Source organism: Dipodomys ordii, unplaced genomic scaffold (assembly GCF_000151885.1).
Source record: "Dipodomys ordii isolate 6190 unplaced genomic scaffold, Dord_2.0 Scaffold2, whole genome shotgun sequence".
NCBI lineage: Eukaryota > Metazoa > Chordata > Mammalia > Rodentia > Heteromyidae > Dipodomys > Dipodomys ordii.
The window spans coordinates 6,657,595-6,665,613 of record NW_012267218.1 but is presented as its reverse complement, the minus strand read 5'-3'; the positions used below and the strand labels follow the sequence as shown (position 1 = coordinate 6,665,613).

Sequence of the window (8,019 nt, the reverse complement as noted above, 5' to 3'; positions counted from 1 at the left end):
GCCGCCCCCCTCCCCCCCAGCCCCAGGCACGGGCGGGCCGGCCGAGAGGTGAGAGGTGAGCGGAGGTGGGGCCGGGCACTTTCGGGGTGCAGGGTGGAACTGGAGGTTGGGAGGAGCAGGGGAGGGGTGCGGGGGGCCTCGCGTACCGGACTCCTCCCTCCCCCCGTCCCCCCGTCTTTCCTCGGCCCCTCAGTTCCACGCAGCCTTGCAAAGATCCGGCTCGCGTGCAAACAGAGAAAGCGGGGTGGGGCCCGCGGCCTGCGCTCTTGCTGCACCCCGCTTCCAGGGCTTACACGCGAGAGCACCCCGAGCCGCTCCTCTGCGTTTCTGGGGCGCTCGCGGCTCGCGCACCCGGCGACCCTCGCGCGCCCTCTCGCGTCGGCTGCTGGGATCGCCGCGCGCCACGCGCGGGTCCGGGCGGCGCGCAGTGGGGCGGGGTGGGGGGGCCAAGGGTGCAGGGGTGCCGGAGACGCGGAGGTTCAGAGGGGGTAGGGGTGCAAGGGTGCAGAGATGCAGGGGTGTAGAGGTGCGGAGGGTGCAGGGGCAAGTCAATGAGGCCCTTCGGAGCGGGCTACGCGGTGGGGTCGGAGGCAAAATTTGGGGCTCCTGCTTTCCTGCCCCGCCTGGGCCCCAGGGGAGCCCGCAGCCGGCCCGCAATCGAGCCCGTGTGGGCTAAGCGCACCCTCTTTCCCACCCACCTCGTGCGCCCCGCTTTCTCTGACGAGCGCCCCTCTTCTCGGCCCTGCCCTTCCCCGGGTCTGTCTCTCCAGCTGGAATCTCGGGGGGGGGTTCCCTTATCAGGGGCCCGATTCTGGGTTCTTCTCCCTTGGTCCTGTACATGAGGGCGGCGCCCCCACCCCCGTGCTTCTCCCCTAATTTCCATCATCTCCAGTGGCCTTGGCGCCCCCCCCCGCGCCCCCCCCCGCTCCTCTCCTTCATCTTTCGCTTTTCCTGCATTTCTGCTTGTTCCTGTTCTCCCACTGCACGTCTTGGTTCTCAGACTGAGACTTGCTGCTTTCCGTGTATATTCCGCCCATGCCCGCTGCTCCCCAGGAAATCTGCACACAGACAGTCCCTGGGCCTCGGGTTTGCTTGTGCCTAATGTGGGCTGATTTCCCTTCCACCCACCGCATTGGAATTAGGCCGGGTCCAAGCCCTGAAGACCCTGCCGCCTCTCTGAAGGTCACAGGCCTGGCTGAAGGCAGCCCCACCTGACTGGGCTGGGTTTTTGTTGGTGTGTTAACTTGGGTCTGTTTCCTTTAGAGTCAATTAGGAATCCTTGTCCCAGGTCTAGAAGATAAATCAGGCTAGAGAGCCCTCTTGCCTGTCCGGCTTGGAGATTGGGGAATTTGGGGGGGGGGCGGTTGGGAGTCCTCACACAGGCCAGGCAAAGCCCTGTCCAGTTCACCCCTATAATCCTAACTGCTCAAAAGAGACAGAAACCTGACGATCGTAGTTTGAGCCCAACCCCAGCAGGAGAGTTTTTGAGACTGAGCCCCCATTAACCACCAAAAAGCTGGAAGCAGAGCTGTGGTTCAAGAGCTTCAACACTGGCCTTGAGTGAAAAAGCTAAGGGCCAGGACTCACTCTGATTTCAATCCCTAATACTCTCCCTTTAAAACAACAACAACATAAAACCAGACACTTACCTACCTACGTGAAGGCTGCTGAGAGGAGAGAAGGGAAAGCCCCAACAGTGAGTTTGTATCATGAATCTTTTTAAGATAATCAGAACTTTCCATTTAGTAATTCCAGTTTGGGGAAGGTAGCCCCAAGAAATCATCCAAAATGTGGAAAAATATTTTGTGCCTGAAGAGGTAAATCAAGCCCTGCAGATAAAAGAGAAATTGGAAATAACATCCAACCCAAGGGACTACTTGAGTGAATACAGTCTACCAACCACAGGAAGTTGGGGTAGTGTGGGAAATCACGATTGCTCCCTGACCTGTTCAAAGGCCCATCTACCAGTCAGCTACTCCTAGAAAACATGTTTGCCTCTGATCTCCCCCCTACCCCGCATCCCTCCACTTCCCTTTTGCCTTCTAATTTTCTGGAAAGAGCATAGATTTTGACTTCCAGAATAAAATGAGACAGTCCCTTCTGTCCCCTTTCTGTATCCCTTTTAAAGTGATCATGAACAGGACAGGCTCTGCAAAGAGAGGATGCTGGACGTCAGCCTCGCTGAAGAGGGGCTGTGGAGACAGAAATGATCAAGAGGTGAGGATGGGGTAGGGGTGAGGCACAGAGCAGGGTTGGGAGAAAAGTGCACCTAGGATTGGAGGCCGCATCCCCCTCCCCCCCCCCATGAGCTGGACAGTACTGAACTCTGTGTGTGTGTGTGTGTGTGTGTGTGTGTGCGCGCGTGTCCTTCCCTGTGTTCCTTCCCATTAATAGATGGTGAGGAAGATACCACATATACATTCTTGGGGAGCAAGCTGCTTTCTTTTTTTTTTAATAAGTTTTTTAATGTGAGAATACTGTACAGAGGAGGGGTTACAGTTACACGAGCAAAGTAATGAGTCCATTTCTTATTAAGCAGTGTTGTCTCCTCCTTTGTTTTTCCCCTACCATCCCTTCCCTCCCATCTCCACAAGTACAGCAAGCTGCTTTCTGATTGGGGTTTTAATCCAAACCAGAGGGCTACCATTTGGTGCCTGGGTATCTCTCTCTTCGCAGTAGCCACGTCTCTGGGCTTCACCTGCCACAAACAGGGCTGTGTGTGGACAGGTGCTTCCTGAAGTGTGCTCAGTATCTCACAGCTGGCACACAGGGATAGATGTGCGTTGAGAATCTATTCTGCCAGAGCTGTGAGTCCCTCAGAGGCAGGGAGCCGAGCCTACGCAAGAGTCTTGCTCCTCATCTTGACCTTGTCTTTGACCCAATCCAGCCTTCCCTAAGGCAGATCCTAGGCAAAACTGAGAAGTTGGGGAAGGGTCTTTAGATGACCTTTTGCCTTCCATGTCTGAGTTTTTCCTTTTCTTGTTGGAAGTTCGGTCTTTCCCTCACCCTTGACACCATGGCTCTGTAGATGAGATTGTGATGGGAATCTTCGTGGCTGTGCTGTCTGGTGTGGTGGCCACCCACCACGTGTGACCACGGAGCTCTGGAGATGTACCTGGGGCCTCAGAGCAACCCCATTTCTCTTTTAATTTGAATTTAAATTAAATTGCTCCCTACGGTCAGTGACTATAGTATTGGATGACACAGCACCTGTTTTGGAGCTGCGAGTCAGTGGCTCATACCAATAAACCTAGCTACTCTGGAGGCTGAGATCTGAGGGTGGCAGTTCGAAACCAACCTGGGCAGGAAAGTCTGAGAGACTCTTATCTCCAATTACGCACCCCCCCCCCAAAAAAAGCTGGAAGTGGAGTTGTGGCTCCAGATGGTAGAGCACCAGCTGTGGACAGCACACAAGCCCAGACTTTTCAACCCCAGAACTGGAACCAACAAACAGATTTGCTTTTGAATGCCTGGCACATTTTGTACATTCTCTTGGGTCTCCTACCATCTTGGGCACAGGTATCACCTGGGTGAAACCATGGGGGTCTCCATTCTCTCACTGAGATAGACAAGACAGGACCAGAGCAGTAGCTAACAAGCAAGGGAAAGAGAGAGCGCGCTGGTGTGTGAACTCCTCCTCCCTCCCCACGCCATGACCTGGGTCTTCCTCTCTGGGAATTGATGCCTAGCTGGCCCAGGAGGGAACAGTGTATAGGCCTGCAGGAAAAGAGAAGCTGAGACCAAGGTAGGTTGAGTTCTCGGATGCGAAGTTTCTTCTGGTGACATTTAGGAAGGAAGTTTTATCTCTTGAAACCCCACCAATATTTGTCAGCTCTTCTCCTTGACAAATGTTTTCTTCCCAATCTGTTTCTTCCAATGGCTGAGCACCATCGTGGGCATCTTGGCGTCTGTGGCCCATGAATGTTGCCTGCGTCACGGGGACTGATGCAAAGGGGTTAATTGCCTCTAAGCATTGGAAAGCGATTCTCTAATTAAACTTTGAAATGGAATGGTAAAAACACTGGGTGACAGACTGTCTGTGGGAGGGTCCCCTGAGGTGCTCCTGGTTTCTTGCTAATCATCTTCCCGGCCCAGGCGGTGCCTGCTTGCTGCGAGGCGCGCTCAGACCTTGCTCTCCGGAACTCTGGATTGTCAGACGGCTCCCCCACCGCGTTCTGCGCCCTGCCTGAACCCCACACTTGTGCCTGGGTGGCTTGGAAGGCTCTCGCTTGTCTTCGGTTCCCTGACTTCTATTTAAAAATCAAAAGGTTATTTCTATACTTAGCACCATGAGATCAAAGAAATGTGAAGTTATTGGATGTTTAATCTGGATATTTGTGAATGCTGCCCAGAATATTGGGGAAAAGTGGGGTGGGGTGGCAACCAGAGGGCCTCGCAGATGCTTCCACAGCTCCTCCCAGCGAGCCCCCCCCCACGGAGATACCTGCTTACCAGGTGCATCTGAAGTGCACCCTGCTGAGAGGCAGCATGTGGGGGAGGTGGGCAGGGTGGGTGGGTTTGCCTTCTAGAGCTCTTCCTAACATACAGTACCGTCCCTACTTGCTTCTTATACTTACCTGGCCAATTTTTTTTGTGGGGGGGGTCGTTCCTGGGGCTTGAACTCTGGGTCTGGGTTATATCCCTGGGCTCCTTTTGCTTAAGCCTAACTCTCTACCACTTGAGCCAAAGCACCCTTTCTGGATTTTTCTGTGACTAATTGGAGATCAGAGTCTCACAGACTTTTCTGCCTGGGCTGGCTTCAAACCATTATCCTCAGAACTCAGCCTCCTGAGGAGCGAGGATTACAGGTGAGAGCCACCAGCTCCTGGCACAACCTTGCATTTTACCCCTTCCCCCCATCCCCATTCAGACCAGCAGGATACAAAAAGTCCACTTTTTATGTAATTTGTGTGTGTGCATATGTGTGTGTGTGTGTGTGTGTGTGTGTGTGTGTGTGATACTAGGAATTGAACTCAGGACCTTGTGCTGGCTGGGCAAATGCTTTACTACTGCAGCAACCTTCCTTCCCAGTCCACTCTGCTGTTTTGTAGACTAGGAGACTGAGGCTCCAGCGGCCCCTTCAAAGCACAACTTTCTGACAACAAGGGCCGTGTTTCTCCTGTGCTGCCCGTGACACGCAGCGGTCTGCTGCCTGTGGCGGGGTCTTCATAGAGTTTATTTCTACTGCAGTTCCTCAAAGTGACACACCAGAGAAGCCATGAGGAGCCGCAAGTGGACGCTGACATTGGAACTGGCAAGGTGTGAGACCTTTCCATGTGTGAGATCTGAAGGCATCCTTTATCCAGCGGGGATACGTTCTGAGCCCCTATCACATGTCAGGGCATGGAGATCAGACATGTTGGTGGCTCCCACGATCCAGCACAATATTTCTTTTGAACAGGATGAGACAAGCTCAGCTGTGGTTTTAGGACAGTCCCTGGGGCAGCACTGTGGAGGAGGGGCTGGAGGCAGCTGGGACCAGCCCAGAGGCTCCACAAAAGATGTCTGTGGAAGGCCCGGGGAAGGTCTGAGGAGACAAGTTTAAACTGAATTGCAGAAGGGTTTCTGTGTGCTCTTTTGCCAGGGCCCAAGGCCTGGTAGTTACTCCAATTTCTCTCTAGAATTCCTTTGTGGAAGTACCTTTTGTAGTTTTAGCAAACCATCACAGTGGTGTAAGAAGATGCAGAAAGCTTGTGCTGGTGGCTCACGCCTGTCATCCTAGCTACTCAGGAGGCCGAGATCTGAGGATCACAGCTCAAAGCCAGACCGGGCAGGAAAGTCCATGAAAGTCTTATCTCCAAAAAACCACCTAGAAAACCAGAAGTGGTGCTGTGGATTAGGTAGTAGAGTGCTAGACTTGAGCTGAAGAGCTCAGGGACAGTGCCCAGGCCCAGAGTTCAAGCCCCATGACCACCACCACCAACTACAACAACAACAAAGATGCAGGGACACTGCTACATTTTTTTTTTTTAACCAAATGACTGTTGGGGATATAATTCATTGCTCCACTCAGTCCACTTATGCAAATGTCCCTGTGACAAATTCATCCTAGGGCACTGGGCCAAGAAAAGCTGCTCCTCCTCACATTCACTGGATCCCATCTCCAGATCCAAAGGACTTGGTGGCGGGTCATCCTTCCCTGCACACTCCAGCTGGCCAGTTATCAGAGAGAGCTTTCAGTCTTCCTACCTGGAATTGTCATGCGCCCACTGTGTGACTTAATTGTAAGCTGTTCTTTGGAAAGGGAGGAGGAAAAGGGAAACGAGGTGAAGCCAGTCCATCAATGGTGTTAAATAAACAGCTATGGCAGCAGGCAGATACTGTTTGCCAAACTCTGTTTCATGGCACACAAGAGGATCGGTGAGGTGAATGGCAGGGGCGGGGGGGCAGGGGGAACTACAGCTGGTGGATCATGTTGTCTCGCTTGGTCCTCAAGCCCGCACTGGAGCGCTGCTGAGCTTGTCCCTGAAGACTGTACCAGTAAGAGGGCGATGAAACCACAACCCTGAATCCCAGGTGCAACTCAGCCCTGAATCTTTGTGGCTTGATTTTTGTGATTTGGTTTTGAACCAGGGTCTAGACACTATCCCTTCATGGTTTTTGCTCAAGGCTGGCACTCTACCACTTGAGCAATAGCTCTCCTTTTGGCTTTTTTTTTTCTGGTTAATTACAGATTAAGAGTCTCATCGAGTTAGATCCTCAGATCTCAGCCTCCTGAGTAGCTAGGACTGCAGGCATGAGCCACCCATCTCCAGCTTAGGGAGCAGTTTCTTGTGCATTTGCCAGATTTCCTGGGTCCCATCTCCAGATAGGAAGGACTTAGTGGGACTGATGGTGGCGTCCACGTGGGAGGTGGGGACACACCAGGGACACAGTGCATCCTGGACAAGGAGGGGTTTTCTTTGAAGTGCTCCTCCCTCTTGGGAAAGGGATCTCTCACAGCATGGATGACAGTGGGAAGCCACAGAACCAGTCACTTCCTGTGCAGAGTGTGATAACCAGACACACAAGGTAGGGAGTCACGTGACGACTACCTTCAGCCGGAAGTGTAACAGGTGCAGGGCATGTGTGAGCTGAGTTGTGTACTTCTTTGTGAGGCCATTGCTGGTCTTCTTTAGGCCTTTTGTCTAATCATTTTCACATTTTTTTGGTGTGATTACTTAATGTTTACTTTTTATTAAGCATATGGATCCAATTTTGATCTAAGGGCAATTACCTCAACTATGAGACCGTGTTATTATTTTTCATTTCTCTGTCGATGTTAATTTAGATGGCACTGCTGGAGCCTGCCTTGGCTCCTGGACAAAACAGCACCATCTAAATAACACCCGACGGTCAAATGAGTTGGAGGATGCTGCCTGAACCGCATCTCAGTTATGTGTGGAATCTTCCAGCAAGACACAGCCCCAGCCAGCTTGTGCCCTTGAAATACTCCGGTCTGTGTAGTGGAAATATATACAAACTATGTCTGTTTGTTTTTATAACATGTATAATCGTCCTGTCCACTAACCCTAGCTCTGCCACCATGCCTTTGTGAACCCCATTTACCCATCAGCAATTATTTACTGAGCACCTCTGTGCTGGATGCTACTCCATGCCTTGGTGACTTGTAAGTCTACCTTGCTTTCGCTTTTTGTGCTGGTACTGGGACTTGAGCCTTGTACATGTATGACAAGCACTCTATTACTTGAGCCCCTTCTCCACTCTTAATGATTATCTTTTTTTTGTTGTTTTTGTTTTTTTGTACTTTTTTATTTTTTTTATTTTATTTGTGAAGATACTGTACAGAGGGGTTACAATTACATGGGCAGGATAATGCGTACATTTCTTACCAAGCATTGCAGCCTCCTCCTTTTGTTTACCCTTCACATCCCTTCCCAGCCTCCCCCTCCCCCCCAATCCCAATCCTTCTCCTTCCCCCCTTTCCCCCCCCCCCCGCACCGACGTTGTAAAGCTCATTTTGGACATGACAACTTGTACCTCTCATTGTTGCAACAGGTCCACCTGTATCTTTAAACA

The 8,019-nt window shown here is 51.9% G+C and overlaps 1 long non-coding RNA gene across 1 annotated transcript in view; it reads left to right on the top strand.

Moving 5' to 3' along the window:
• The window catches only part of LOC105984677, a 13,756-nt gene extending 7,547 nt beyond the window's left edge, over window positions 1-6,209 (top strand). The window contains exons 2-3 of the long non-coding RNA XR_001175008.1: window positions 5,191-5,259; window positions 6,053-6,209. This is a non-coding gene — a long non-coding RNA (uncharacterized LOC105984677). The remainder of the gene's footprint in view (window positions 1-5,190; window positions 5,260-6,052) is intronic.
• Window positions 6,210-8,019: the final 1,810 nt, after the last annotated feature.